Here is a 15783-nt window from a genome sequence, read left to right as displayed (position 1 = left end):
CACTCCTACCCCGCGCTGCAGGGATACAAAGACGGCCGGGATTTCCCTTTCTCTCCGACCCTGGGTTTAACATCGCCCTTTGCTTACGTTGCAGTTTTGCTGTGCGCTTGCATTTCTTTTCCTCTCTACTCTTACTTTAACCCTGCTTATTATTTGCGTATGGGTGGACGCTAGGGCATTTATGTAGACTTAGGAAAACCTGATTGTTATAGGCTTCGGGTCAAGTCGTATAGAAATTATTAAAATATGGAAATACATTTCATATTAAATTAATAGACGGGTGATGGTTACATTGACGTAGCTTGTGGCAGGGTTCAATTGAAGTGGGTGTGAAGATCAATAACTTTAGCCTACCCTGTCGTTAAATTTCGATTTTAAGTTACTTCAATAGTAATGTAGAACCAATCAGCTTTTTGACTGAACTATATCTAGGCTAACGCAAACTCCCAGTGACCCTGGCTTGGTGTGTTTACGTCAGCCCCTGGCAATCCGCTGCGCTCTGCTCTCTATCTGCTCCCTCTGACCCTGGGAGGGCTCTTAATGTCAACATCGTGTTAGTGGGTCATGGTAAAGATAACCTCCACATGCCATGCGGAGGCCTGGTTTGGTGTTTTTATTCATTATTATAAAAAAAAACAATAGAAACATGTATCTATATGTATCGGAAAATTACCTGTTAACATTAAGATGGAAAAGGGGCCTAGATACAACAGTATGGCAGCAGTGTACGAGGTGAAGTCGTTCTCAACACTGCTGCCACGATTGAGAGATCATCTCGCGTAGCTCTCTAATTATCAATAACATTGCTGGGTGGGGAGTCGTGGCACAGCGGTTATCACACTGCACGATTGAACCCGGCGACCCGGGTTTGATTCCCGACCGTAGCTAACATGAGTGGTCAGCAGCGATGTCCGAGCTGCTTGTACCCCCACCCATCACTAACATTGACCAGCTTGGTGAAGTATGGCCAAACAACACCGATCACTGTAAAAGTGTGGGGAGGCCTTCTTCCAGCAGTGGATTGACAAAAGTTGTACATTCATTTATTTGAAACATCGTATATTTGTCTAAAGAATAATTAAATATTATTTTAAATATGCTGATAAGCTGTCATTTTGATTACCTGTCACTTGCAACTTGATTAATATTTATTTTTAAAGTCTTAGCCAGGGGCAGAGCCAGGGGGTGACAGGGTAGACAATTGTCACCCCCGAAAAAATAAAAAATCGAAAATCTGAAACATTCTGCATATAAGTGTACGACACTCGGTCTGGCGGACTCCGTGCAACTGCATTGTCAGAGTGTGTCGCCAACCAATGGCGTCTAGTTCAACAGCCTGACTCTCTAATCATTCTTGAAATTAAAATTTGTTGAATGTCACCCCGGGCTGAAAATCTTGGCTCCGCCCCTGGTCTTAGCCGTACTCTAATAGGTGTTAAGTGTGGCTGTTACAGTCACTGGTCTCTGTCTTGAATAGACGTTTAGTCGCAATGGGCTCCCTTAGGTATAAAACGTGACCCTGAATAATCAGAGATACTTCATGCTAAGCACACAGAGAGCAGCACTCAGCTCCTTTGGGATGCCCCGAGTCACAGTGGTGGAAATTCCACAGTGCTATGACTGATCAGTCTCTTCGTAGAGCAACCACTATTGATCAGAGATCGCATAAATCACATGAGCATGACATCTCAAAATAACTTGAACCTGATACTGTACTTGTTAACACATGTACGCCTAACAATAGCTTCGGTGAATTTCATACGGACAGTAAATGTCTTTGTGTCTCTCTTTCAGTGCGTTTTGAAATCTAGAAGGCTCTCTGCAAGTGCGTGGCAGTGGTTGAGTCTCTTATAAGAGGTAAAGGCGCAGCGCTGCACTCACTCACTTGCGCCACTGCCGGTGGAAGGGCCTCCTCTAGAGGGGTCACGCAGGGGACAAGGAACCACGTCCAGGGGAGTCCTTGACGAATGGCGTTGATGAAGGGGACAGCAGATTGGGAGAAGCCCCAACAGACACACAGAGTCAGTTTAACACGTAGGAGGATGGCGCGACCAATATCATCCATAATAGAGGTTTTTGGGTTAGATCGCGTAAATATATAGATGTGTCGTTAAACCCGCCACAACCCGACACAGCCAACTAGTAAGGGTTGTGCACGTAAACACGAATTGTCATATGCTTAGTTCTTTCGGTAAAGTCACGTTGAAGGGAAACAACAAAATAATAAAATATATATAAAACAATAAAAATTCTCACGACGTTTCGACCATAACACAAACGGTCGTCTTCAGGTTTGTGTTATGGTCGAAACGTCGTGAGAATTTTTTATTGTTTTATATATTTTATTATTTGTTGTTTCCCTTCAACGTGACTTTACCGAAAGAACTAAGATAATGAATTACTGCAGTCACGAAAGCTTTAAATCACGAATTGTCATGTTCAGTTTACGTGACAACCTCTATTATGGAGATACAGAGTGGTGGGAAACAAGAGGAAAGGGGTGGGGGGTGATCAGGAGGCGTGAGACAGCGGCGAGGTGACAACAGCGGTGACCGTGCCCTGCCCTGCAGGTGGCGGTGTTGAACGTCGCCTCGCCAGGGCGAGTCACGTGGCCTCCCCGTCACTGACGAGGCGCTGGAGTTGGGGACAAGAATCGACTTGAGACGAGTCTCGCCCTTGCTGTGCCTCATCAGCGAGGCGCGGAGACCTGAGATGCAGCTGCATTTAACATTGCACATTTAAACACTGCACTATTAAACACTACATTCAAACATTGCAAATTTAAACACTGCACATTTAAACACTGTACATTTAAACACTGCACATTTAAACACTGTACATTTAAACACTGCACATTTAAACACTGTACATTCAAACACTGCACATTTAAATATTGCACATTTAAACACTGTACATTCAAACACTGCACAATTAAACACTGTACATTTAAACACTGCACATTTTAACACTGTACATTTAAACACTGCGCTATTAAGCACTACATTTAAACATTGCACATTTAAACACTGCGCTATTAAACACATTCAAACACTACATATTTCAACATTGCACATTTACACACTGTACATTTAAACACTGCACATTTAAACACTGTACATTTAAACATTGCATATTTAAACACTGTACATTCAAACAGTGCACAATTAAACACTGTACATTTAAACACTGTACATTTAAAACTGTACATTTAAACACTGTACATTTAAATACTGCACATTTAAACACTGTACATTTAAACACTGCGCTATTAAGCACTACATTTAAACACTGTACATTTAAACATTGCAAATTTAAACATTGCACATTTAAATACTGTACATTTAAACACTGCACATTTAAACACTGCACATTTAAACACTACATTTAAACACTGTACATTTAAACACTGTACATTTAAACACTGTACATTTAAATACTGCACATTTAAACACTGTACATTCAAACACTGTACATTTAAACACTGCGCTATTAAGCACTACATTTAAACATTGCACATTTAAACACTGCGCTATTAAACACTACATTCAAACATTGCAAATTTAAACATTGCACATTTACATACTGTACATTTAAAGACTGTACATTTAAACACTGCACATTTAAACACTGCACATTTAAACACTGCACATTCAAACATTGCACATTTAAACACTGTACATTCAAACACTGCACAATTAAACACTGTACATTTAAACACTGTACATTTAAAACTGTACATTTAAACACTGTACATTTAAACACTGTACATTTAAAACTGTACATTTAAACATTGCACATTTAAACACTGCGCTATTAAACACTACATTAAAACACTGCACATTTAAACACTGCACATTTAAACACTGCACACTTAAACACTGTACATTTAAACACTACATTTCAATACTGCACATTTAAACACTGTACATTTAAACACTACATTTTAATACTGCACATTTAAACACTGTACATTTAAACACTGCGATTTAAACACTGTAAATGTAAACAATGTACATTTAAACACTACCTTTAAACACTACATATAAACACTGTACATTTAAACACTGTACACTTAAACAATACATTAAGCACTAAATGTAAACACTGTAAATTCCGCACCACCCTTCACAATCCACTGCTGGATGAAGGCCTCCCCCCGCGCCGTGTCGGCCATGGGGGCTGCTTCACTTGGCGTGCTTCACCGCGCCGGTCAACGCCGGCTGGTGAAGTGGAGAGGGCCTGGGGCCAGGCGAGACATCGCTCGCCACTGACGTGAGCCGTGGCCGGGATCGAACTCGAGCTGGCGAGTTCGTAGCGCAGTGCAGGGGCCACCGCGCCACTGCTCCTCACTTCCATGCTCGGTGAACCCTCGTCGCCGGATGACAACGTGGGAAACACGTGGACTCCCACCTGTCCCGTCTGTGTGGGATAGAGTGTGACCCCCTCGCACGAGTGTGTGTTCTCTGGGTGCTCTGGTTCCCTCTCACGTGCGAGCTCTCATCCAGCGGCTCTGACAGCATCTTACTATAGAGGGAACTGCAGAGCGGCAGTTAAAACGACTGTGCGAGTTTATTAAATGACACCACAGTTCGTCGGTCGTGTGATATGCGGTAAACTGCGGCTACCTCCATCCCTTACAAGCATTGAAGCGTAGCTCGAATATACCCCTCTCTAGAGCTCCCTCTAGTGCAGACCCTTCCACCAGCAGTTGAATGAGCAAGCACTTGCAGAGCTGCGCCTTTACCTCTTAGCTGTTTAATAAGAAAGGCAGTGAAATTGTCTACCTTCATGAACACTGCCATTTTATGTCCTAGTTGGTTTGGCCAAAGATGCTGACACCTGCATGACCCCCGCACCGAGACGAGTGCCCCCTGCACGTTCGTCTCGCTGGCTCGCAGCCCTCGCGAGGCGCCAGGCGACAGCGCCACGTGCGGGCGGGTGGACGAGTGGAGGCCGTCTGCAGGCAGAGGGCGAAGCCGCCTTGTCCGGTGGGGGGACGTGGACGGAGATCGTGCACGGGGAGATGTGAGCACAGGGGTTCAGTGCAATTGCAAGGGGAATGACGTAACGAAAGTGACGGTACGTACACACACATATACACGCACGCATTTGTACAGTACGTAGACACATACTGTACATTCATACACATATGTATGTAGATATATGCATGCATATGTATGCACGAACGCAGCTACATGCACACATATATAGTACACATATACATCTGTAAAGATACACATGCATCTGTATAGATACACATACATCTGTATAGATACACATGCATCTGTATAGTACACATGCATCTGTATAGATACACATGCATCTGTATCGATGCACATGCATCTGTATAGATACACATGCATCTGTATAGATACACATTTATCTGTATAGATACACATGCATCTGTATAGATACACATGCATCTGTATAGATAGACATGCATCTGTATAGATACACATGCATCTGTATAGTACACATGCATATGTATAGATACACATGCATCTGTATAGATACACATGCATCTGTATAGATAGACATGCATCTGTATAGATACACATGCATCTGTATAGTACACATGCATATGTATAGTACACATGCATCTGTATAGTACACATGCATCTGTATAGATACACATGCATCTGTATAGTACACATACATCTGTATAGATACACACGCATCAATATAAATGCATCTACATGCAGCTGTGCTCCTTAAACCAACAACGGGCTTCAATACAGATTCATCCAAAACGACTACAACATAAGACCGTCAATGAGTCCATCATGAGCCCGGATAATCACGAATACAGTCGTTGTGTGTACATCGCATCCTAGCTCGCAGTACAACCACACCGTGAAACACTCCTTGACCATCTTCCTGCCACTCGCTCGTCCTGTCAACCACAGCGAATGTCGCTCCGCACAGCATCCACATCATGGGGACTTGGAGTGTAGTCATTAATATTGTTATTGGCAGGTTTTTATTTGGCTTCGATGTTGTCAATACTTGTGCGTGTAGATTCATTTTACGTACAGCGCGTTGAGAAAACTTCAATATGAAAGGCGCTGTATAAAAAGAGAGGTTGTTATTATTATTATAACAATTATCTCGCAAATCCGACCTCCGTGTTACCCCACGCTGCGTGACAGGCGACAGTCGCCTCGCTGGAGCAGCGGTGACCTCGACCGCGACATCCGAGCGCTGTGAGGATCTCGCAGGAGCGGCAGAGACCCCGCCACCAGGGAGACCGCGTGGGTCACGAGAACCACTCGTGGTGGTGGTGACAGCGGATGATGATGATGGGATCCGCCAACAGTGCCGCCTCCCCGCCTCGTTGTGAATAGGGGTGGGGGGAGGGGGCTCCCTGGTCGACCTGGGCCCGGTAGCACTGCAGCCATCGTCCCCCGGGACCCGGCGTCGCCCCTGGGTGCATGTGTAGGGGTGCTATGGGGAATAAACACATGACACGGGAAGGTGTGGTTCACCCACACCTTGGTGGCTACAACAACGTCCGCTAAGGCTCCAGTGGGTATAAAGTGCGGGGAGCCAGGGAGCTCGGGGCAGAGTGTGGGGCCCGAGGCTGAAGCAACCAGTGAAGAAAGAAGGCCAGCTAGGTGAGACCCTGGAACTCCTGTGACCGCTGCCCTTTTCAGGGCCGGCACAGCAAGCCAGTGGTGCGGCCCCAGAGCCCCAGAGTCAGAGTCCTTCTAAGGGCCGGTCTGGTCGGCGGGGTGCCGAGATCTGTGCCTAACCAGGGCCGGATCTGATAGCCTCCCTTAGAGCCCTACCAGGAGGAACTGGGAGCCTAGAGCTTAGGCCAGAGAGCCTGGGGTGTGTTCCTGAGTTATACGGGTGGAGGGGCCGCTACCCCTTCTAGTGTAACCCTTGTTAAGGTTTAAATAAATAGTGCTGCTTCTATTCTGCCGTCTCCGTGTCCTGGAACCCACTACAACTGGTGTCAGAAGTGGTCTTAAAATGGACACAAGGAGTACAAACCGATCACAGGAACCCCAGGAGGAGGACGGCTCGCCTGGGATTGCGCCAGAGGCCGCGGCCGACGATCCTGGGATGTCCCAGACGCCCCAACAGCAGCCGCCGCTGGAGGAGTGGCCGCCGATGGAGGACGGGTTGCAGGCGGCTCACTCTCGACTGGCTGAGCTGCTGTATGCCGCGGCTTCCACGCTGGAGGAAATCAACCTTGCGGGGCTGCGGGCGCAAAGGCGGCAGAGAGACGAACGCCGTTCAACGGCCATTCCCGCCGAAACACAGCCACCAGATTTCGGATTTGCCGCCATGACAGTGTCCGCCACGGCGATTGGAGGGTCGCAGCGCCACGTGGACGCTGTGGGCCAATCAGCGGTGGTGACGTCATCACCAACGGACGCCCGCTGTCAGGACCAATCGGCGGGCGCATCGTCATCACCTGCGCGACCGCCGATGGGTGTCCTCAGCCCCTCAGACACCGGGGGAGAGGCCGGAAATGGCGCGCGGCACCTCTCAGAGACGAAGCCATCGTTTCAACAACGCCTGCCGGTGTTGAAGGAGTTCGTTTCAGACGGCGGCGACTGGGGGGCCTTTCAACGCCGCTTTCTCGCTCATCAAGAGATGGCCGGCTGGACGGACAACGAGGCGTTGAGTGCGCTACCGGCCATGCTGGACGATGACGCCCTTGCTACGCTCATCACAGCTCCCAGATCAACGCGATCTACGCTACAGTCGGCGCTCCAGGTCCTCACCATAGTCTACGGGCCATCGTCGGACTGCCGCAAACTCTTCCACGAGCGGTGCAGGGGCCAGAAGGAGCCACCGCTGGCGTATCGCACGGCTCTCCTGGCCCTCGCAAAAGCGGCTTTCCCGCGGATGGACGGCGAAGGGGTGGACGCGATGGTGACGGAGAAGCTCCTGGCGTTGGCCCAGGAGCTACAGATCGTCATCGTCGCAGAGGACGACGCGGACATGTGCTCCTTGCGGGCAGCAAGACACATCCACGCGCACCTGATAGCGCAGCGTCGATCACCTCTCGTCCCCAAGGGCGCAGCTGCGGTGTGCGCTGGGACGCCGACCATCCCCCCCTCCGAGGAGGTCTTCGCGGCGGGTCGCCCGGTGGAGTGGAGATCCGGAGGGAGGCCGGCTCGGACCACACCGGATCGCCAGGAGCACCCCAAGGCGCTCATCACGTGCTACAACTGTGGCCGCAAGGGCCACGTGGCTGCGGAATGCCGGGCGCCTCGTCAACGACAGCCGGGACGGTCGGACGGCGCTCCAGCCTACAGGCCTCCGCATCGCAACCCGGCAAGTCGCGGCACCCCACATGCTCGGCCTGTGCACACACCTGTCCCCACCTCGCGCGTTTCGGTGTACGGGCCTCGGGGTACGCCCATTGGTTTGTTGGGTGGCGGCGGGGTCGAGAGGGTGCTCGGGCCGGGGCAGTGGACGGAATTGGCCCACCGCATTGTTGCTGCGTCGGCAGGCTCGTCCGTGGTCGCGGGTCACATTGACGGGGTCGAGGTGCGTATCCTCGTCGATACGGGAGCTTCGGCGACCATTGTGTCAGACTTGATTTATAATATTCTTCCCGTTCAAAGCCGCCCCTTGCTCCCAGTCACCGTTCCATGTTACGCAGCGAACGGGGGTTCGCTGGGTATCATAGGCCAAATTCGAGCACAAATTTGCATTGGCGATATCAAACTCTCCGGGCCGATATTAGTCTCGTCCTCGCTGGCGGTTCCGTGCTTGTTGGGGACGGACTTTTTGGGCAAAATGCCGATTAAAATTCTAATTGATCAGGGTTGCATCGAGCTTCCCTCGGGCCGACGGGTAACATTCCTGCCTTCCCCTGTCACCTCAAGGGCAGCGTGCGCGTCGATACAAGCGTTCGTCACTCGGACGGTGCGTGTACCTCCCGGGGCGCAAATGCTCGTGCCCCTTCGCTTGCGTCGGCCTTTCGTGCCCGGTGTTCTGGACCAGGGAATTCTGTTAGGGCCCTCGAGGGCTGGGGAAAACGGGCTGGATCTGGTGGCCGCTCAAACGCTCGTTAAGGGGAGCGATGACCCGTTTATCCTCGTCCTTAACGTTGGCGTACAGACGGCCGTCGTTCCTCAGGGAACTGTGCTCGCGCACGCGACACCGGTCCCCGTGGTAGACACGGTTATGGGTAATGTGGGGACCGATCCTCTGGCTCAACCGCATTCTGAGGGGGACGATAGTTGGATGGACACACTATGTTCGGGCACGAGTGATCTGTCCGACTCCCAGCGTGCCGGCCTACGCACCCTTCTGACGGAATTTTCCGATGTTTTTAGTAAACACAAATATGACATTGGGTGCACGAAATTGTTGCGTCACCACATTGACACGGGTGACAATGCCCCGGTACGCCAGAATCCTTTTCGGTTAAGTCCGGCCGAAAAAGATCATGTCAAATTGGCAGTGGATGACATGCTGGCTGCAGACATTATAGCCCCTTCCACCAGTCCATGGGGAGCACCCATAGTGCTTGTCAAAAAGCACGATGGGTCCTTGCGATTCTGTGTGGATTTTCGCCGCCTTAATAAGATCTCCGTGGCCGACGCGTATCCACTTCCCCGGATGGACGAATCTCTGGATGCTCTGGCTGGCGCACGTTTTTTTTCTACGTTGGACTTGTTATCCGGATTTTGGCAACTCCCATTGGATGATGAGTCCAAGCCAAAGACTGCGTTTCGCACACCACACGGCCTATTCCAATTTAACCGGTTACCTATGGGATTACACTCCGCTCCGGCGACATTTCAGCGCCTTATGGAACTGGTTTTGGCTGGCTTACAGTGGAACGTCTGTTTGATCTACCTGGATGACGTCATCGTGTTCAGCAAGACATTTGACGAACACCTTTTGCGCTTGCGCGCCGTGTTCCTCAAAATGCGTGCTGCGAATTTGAAATTTAAGCCGCAAAAGTGCCACCTGCTACGGGAATCCGTACGCTATTTGGGGCACATCGTCAGCCGCTCGGGCATATCCACCGATCCCGCAAAGACGCAGTGTGTCAACTCCTGGCCAACCCCCACCTCGGTGGCTGAGGTCAGGAGTTTCATTGGATTTGCGTCTTATTACCGGCGGTTCGTCGCGGATTTCGCGACCATTGCTAAGCCCTTACACGCTCTGACGGCGAAGGGAGTGAAATTTCACTGGGGCCAGGAGGAGGAGGTCGCTTTTTGTTCCCTTCGCGACGCTCTCGTGCGGGCCCCTCCATTGAGCTACCCCGATTTTTCGGAACCCTTCCTGCTCGATACAGACGCCAGCAATACGGGCATTGGGGGTGTGCTCTCACAGGTGATCTGTGGTGTGGAACGCGTCGTGGCTTATGGCAGTAGGGTTTTGTCTCCGGCGGAACAGAGATACTGCGTCACGCGTCGGGAACTCTTGGCTATTGTATTTTTTATGCAACAGTATCGCCCATACCTGTACGGTCGGCATTTCACTGTCCGTACGGACCATGCGGCATTACAATATGCCTTGCGGGTGACACAGCCTTCGGGGCAATTGTCCCGATGGCTCGAAATCCTTCAGGATTATGATTTCACGACCACATATCGGAAGGGTGCTCGGCACACTAATGCGGATGCGCTGTCTCGCCTGCCGCCCGCCTCAGATTGCGCTTGTCTCAGGGGATCGGGGCGTTGTAAGCCGCCAGAGGATAGCCCCCCCTTAGATATCCCGGTTCTCGCTGCTGCCACTGAGGACCCCTTGCCTGAGGGTCCTGTCGGGGAGGGAGGTGCGGACTCCTTGCTGGGGTTGTCCGTTGCTGAATGGGGGCGCCTCCAGATGGAGGACGCATCCCTCCTCGCGTTGCGTCGTCGCGCAGGGGGTTCCGTGCGGGGGGTCGCGGGGATTGATTCATACGGGCTGCTCCAGGGGCTCCTAATGCATTGGGATGGGAGGGCCTGCCGTCACAGGCTTGTGGTGCCATCCGCTTTGCGGGGTAAGGCCGTTTGGGCCGCACACGAGCGACTTTTGCACCTGGGGACCCACAAGACCCTTGCCGTGCTCCAGCTGGATTTCTTCTGGCCGGGTATGGCAAGGGATGTGGATGACCTCCTGGGTGCATGCACTCAGTGCGCCCAACGAAAACCACCAGCGAAAGGCGCCTGCCCACCGCTACAATCTATCACGGTCTCTCGGGTTAACGAACTCGTCGCACTCGATATATTGGGGCCCTTCCCTGCGACCCCTAGGGGTAACAAGTACCTGCTGGTTGGCGTGGAATATTTCACCCGATGGCCTATGGCATGGCCTCTTGCTAACCAGTCAGCAGCAGCCGTTGCCGAGGCCTTTGTCCAGGGCTATGTCCTCGACAAGGGTGCTCCCGAACGGCTGCTGACTGACCAAGGGAAGAACTTCTCTGGCGTCCTTCTGCACGAGGTGTGTGCGCTTCTTGGTACGAAAAAGATTCGCACATCCCCCTATCACCCACAAACCGATGGCATGGTGGAGCGGCTGCATAGGACGCTCACATCTATGTTGTGTCACCAGGTGTGTGACTCCCAGACCGATTGGGACCTTCACATTCCGGGGGTTTTGGCCGCCTATAGAATGGCTCCTCACGTGGCAACCGGCTTCTCGCCGTTCTTTTTGATGTACGGTCGCGACGTTGACCCACCAATTGCGAATCAGCTCCGCGTCTCGGAAACCAGCAGAAAATCGAAATTGGCCGACCACGTTAAATTTAATATCCTGAGGTTGACCGAGGCGCGGGAGGCAGCGGCCCAAAACTCTTCCTCTCGGCAGAAGGCCAACGAGAGGTTGCGATCGCGCCAATCACGCACACATGCGTGGAAGCCAGGCGATCAAGCCTGGCTGCACTGCCCTCAGGTGCCGTTGGCGACCTCGGCGAAATTGTTGCGGCCTTGGAGGGGCCCTGTGGTTATTGTGAAGGTTATGCGGCCGCAGTGCGTTCGTATCCAGTGGGGGAAACGCCGCTGGTACGTACACCCCTCGCGTCTGAAGCCGTTTGTGGCGCCGCGCGTCCCTCCACCACATTACACAGGCCGAGCATGTGATGTCTCCGCTGACTCCCGGACGGCGTCTTCGTCACCTGCCCTTGATGCTTCGCTAACTGTTCCACCTTCAGGCGCCTCAAGAATGACGGCTTCCAGCGCGCCTGCGCCACCCGGTGGGGACGGAGTTTGCCCTTCCGGGGTGACGGAAGACGGTGCACCTGCACAGCCGGTGCCCACTGCCGGGCCGACCGGACCCTCCCCCTACGATGGACCCGCAAATCGGACTCGCGCCAAAATGCGCCGCTTGTTGTAAAAATGGTTCTTGTTACTCTTGTTGTTCACTGTTAAGTTTTCTTGCTGCGTTGATGGGGGGGGCGGGTACAATGTATATGTGTATATAGTGTAATTTTGTATAGGTGGGTTGGGTTATTTATTGGGGTGTTCGTTCTTATGAGGCACGCACGGGTGGGGGTTTGTTGTGTTTATTGTTCGAGTATTGTTGCAGCCGGGACGGCTGCGGGTTACACGGGAGGGGGTGATGTAGGGGTGCTATGGGGAATAAACACATGACACGGGAAGGTGTGGTTCACCCACACCTTGGTGGCTACAACAACGTCCGCTAAGGCTCCAGTGGGTATAAAGTGCGGGGAGCCAGGGAGCTCGGGGCAGAGTGTGGGGCCCGAGGCTGAAGCAACCAGTGAAGAAAGAAGGCCAGCTAGGTGAGACCCTGGAACTCCTGTGACCGCTGCCCTTTTCAGGGCCGGCACAGCAAGCCAGTGGTGCGGCCCCAGAGCCCCAGAGTCAGAGTCCTTCTAAGGGCCGGTCTGGTCGGCGGGGTGCCGAGATCTGTGCCTAACCAGGGCCGGATCTGATAGCCTCCCTTAGAGCCCTACCAGGAGGAACTGGGAGCCTAGAGCTTAGGCCAGAGAGCCTGGGGTGTGTTCCTGAGTTATACGGGTGGAGGGGCCGCTACCCCTTCTAGTGTAACCCTTGTTAAGGTTTAAATAAATAGTGCTGCTTCTATTCTGCCGTCTCCGTGTCCTGGAACCCACTACACATGGAGCGTGCGGCGTCTCAGACGAGAACAGAGGAGGAGGCTGCCGCCCGCAGCGTCGTTGTCTGAGTCGACAGTCACCGCATTCTCGGGGTTATGAGACGCTCCGGAACAGTAAGACGCAGCCTAAAGCTGTGCTCGTCGTCAATACACGCATACAAATGTGGTCACACACACACGTGCGCACGTACCGGATTATAAGACGCACCACCAACCGCTGAGCAAGATACAGGAGGGAAGAGTTTGTCTTCTAATCCGGAGTATACGGCGCAGTGATAGTCATTCATCTCAAGTGTGAACAATCGCCAATGTAATTGCATCCTGCTGTGTACTCGCTGCGCTGTGTTCCTTTTGGAAAGACTGCGAGGGTTTCTCTTGTTAGGGGCCAGCCCCTGTCTGAGAGTGGCACTGGGGGGCCCTGCAGTCAACTTGGCCTCGGGGCCACCACCGCGTGAGCTGCGTGGCGGCTGTGCTCGCTGAAGCGAAGCCGTCCAACGCGCCCCTTGGGTGTGAGGAGGAGTGAACTGGGCCTCCTCGCTCTGTCACTAATATCGCGATAGGGAAAACTCGTACAGCGATACAATCAAATATCGCGATAAGGAAATCTCGTGCAGCGGTACAATTAAATATCGCGATAAGGAAAACTCGTGCAGCGATACAATCAAATATCGCGATAAGAAGAACTCGTGCAGCGAGCGCTAGAATCGCGTCTCATAGCCAAGAAACCATTCACTCCGTGCCGATTTGAGGGATGGTCACAAATTGGCGGTCACGATGTCCAGTGGAGAATACATTTATAAATGTTAGTTTTACGTGTAGGCTTTCACGACCAATATTATTCGATCAGAATTAGTTTATTCAAGGTGAGATCGCGTGGCTATAATGTCAATTGTTTTACTGTAGCCCTCCACCACCCGACAGAGGAATTAAAGTTGCCACGTGGGCACAACGTCGCTCGCTTCGCAACATTCCCTGCACTTTGTTGAAAAACCAAACCGGTGGGCTCGTTTGATCTCACGTGACAACTTCATTTGATTGACTCTGTCGGGTGGTGGAGGGTTATAGTTAAACACTTTACATTATACCGACACAATCTAACCCAACGGGAACTATGAATTGTCATCCATCTTGTTCATTCTCTTATTCCTAAAGCTATGAAAAAATATTACAGTCCTTTGCCAGCCACTTTTGTGTTCTCCAGCTTGATGCACTCATCATGTAAAAGCGTGAAAAAGCATCACATTGATCACGTTATATAACAGTATGAAAGGCTTCTTCAACCCGCACTGACCAGCATGGTGAAGTGTGGTCCAACACAGCGTGCGGAGGCCCTCATCCAGCAGTGGATTGACAACGTGCTGTACAATTCCTATCTGATATAAAGTGCAGGTTTATCGTTTTATTTTACAACAATAGTTATTGTATACCGTGGCGGTGCCATGGCCTAGCAGGAGCGCTGTGCAACCGTTCTGTTTGTTACTGGCCGCTTGGTGCTTTTGGCGCGTGCTTGGCAACAGATACAACGCGAGATCTCCTCTCTTTAATGTTTAAACGCGGCTGCTGAGCACAAGTCCAATAACGCAAAAACGTGAAGCGGCCAGCTACAAACGGCACTATCAAACTTGCAATAGGTACTCTTTGGTTCTTTCGGTAAAGTCACGTCGTAGGTATACAATAAAATAAATCACGAAAGCTTCAAATCAAGATTGCAATAGGTAATCGTTAACAAGACGCGCGTTGTATTGAGCGGGGCTATGATGAGAACTTGAGAACTTGGGAACAGGGACAGGCCGAGCCCTCGACACGCGAGGAGGAACCGACGGGTGGAGTTCGCGAGATCGGTGATCGCGGTCGTAGCGAGAGAAGAGGAGGCAGGAGAGAAGAGTGACTTTGAGTGAATCGGTGAGAGCTGGATCATCAAACAACCCGGCTGCTGCTGCTGTACGTTGATCTCCATCGCGTGCAGCGAGCTGCGTGCTCCACGCCGGATGCGCCTTGCCACGCTCATTCCGCTATGTAACACAATTTTTGTTCCTGAGTGCTAAGTGTTATTTTTAAATTGATTATGCCTAAAACGTATAGAAAATGGCTATTATTCCCCACAAACTTTGCTTTTGTGACCAGGACTTTATGTGAACGTAAGACACAAATGCAATCCACGTTTTCTCATTGAAAATAGGTACATTTCTAAATATCACTGTCCTGGTCACAAACGCAAAGTTTATGGGGAATAATAGCCATTTACTGTACTTTTGAGGCATAACCAACTAGGAAATAACACTTACTACCCAGGAACAAAATTTTGTGTTTGTTACACAGTATTATTAATGTAGTCGATTATTAAATTTGCTCTTGCGTGCTGGTCACAAAAGCAAAGTTTGTGGGGAATAATAGCCATTTACTGTACTTTTGAGGCATAAGCAATTAGGAAATAACACTTACTACCCAGGAAAAAAATTTTCTTTGTTACACAGTGTTCTCATTCCTGCGGCAGTGCGCTCAGAGGCGGCGTTGCTCGAGTTCCGGGCGTGACTCTGGGGCCCCGTGTGGCCGCGCCGCGCTCTGCTACTGGGGAGCGCTCTCGCCTGAAACAACGAAAGCTCCCCATTTCGCATTCCGTTACTTTCGGCTTTCGGGTGAGGCTGGGATTTCCTCTGAGCGCATTGCGCAGCTCTGCTGATGGCAGTAGCGCGCGGGCCGTCATCGTGCCACCAGCTGGTGTCACCTGTAGGTGTTGCTGGCACCCATCCA

This window comes from Petromyzon marinus, chromosome 1, assembly GCF_048934315.1.
Source record: "Petromyzon marinus isolate PM22_M1 ecotype Great Lakes invasive population chromosome 1, UKy_Petmar_22M1.pri1.0, whole genome shotgun sequence".
Taxonomy (NCBI): Eukaryota; Metazoa; Chordata; class Hyperoartia; order Petromyzontiformes; family Petromyzontidae; genus Petromyzon; species Petromyzon marinus.
This window is presented reverse-complemented; position numbering follows the sequence as displayed.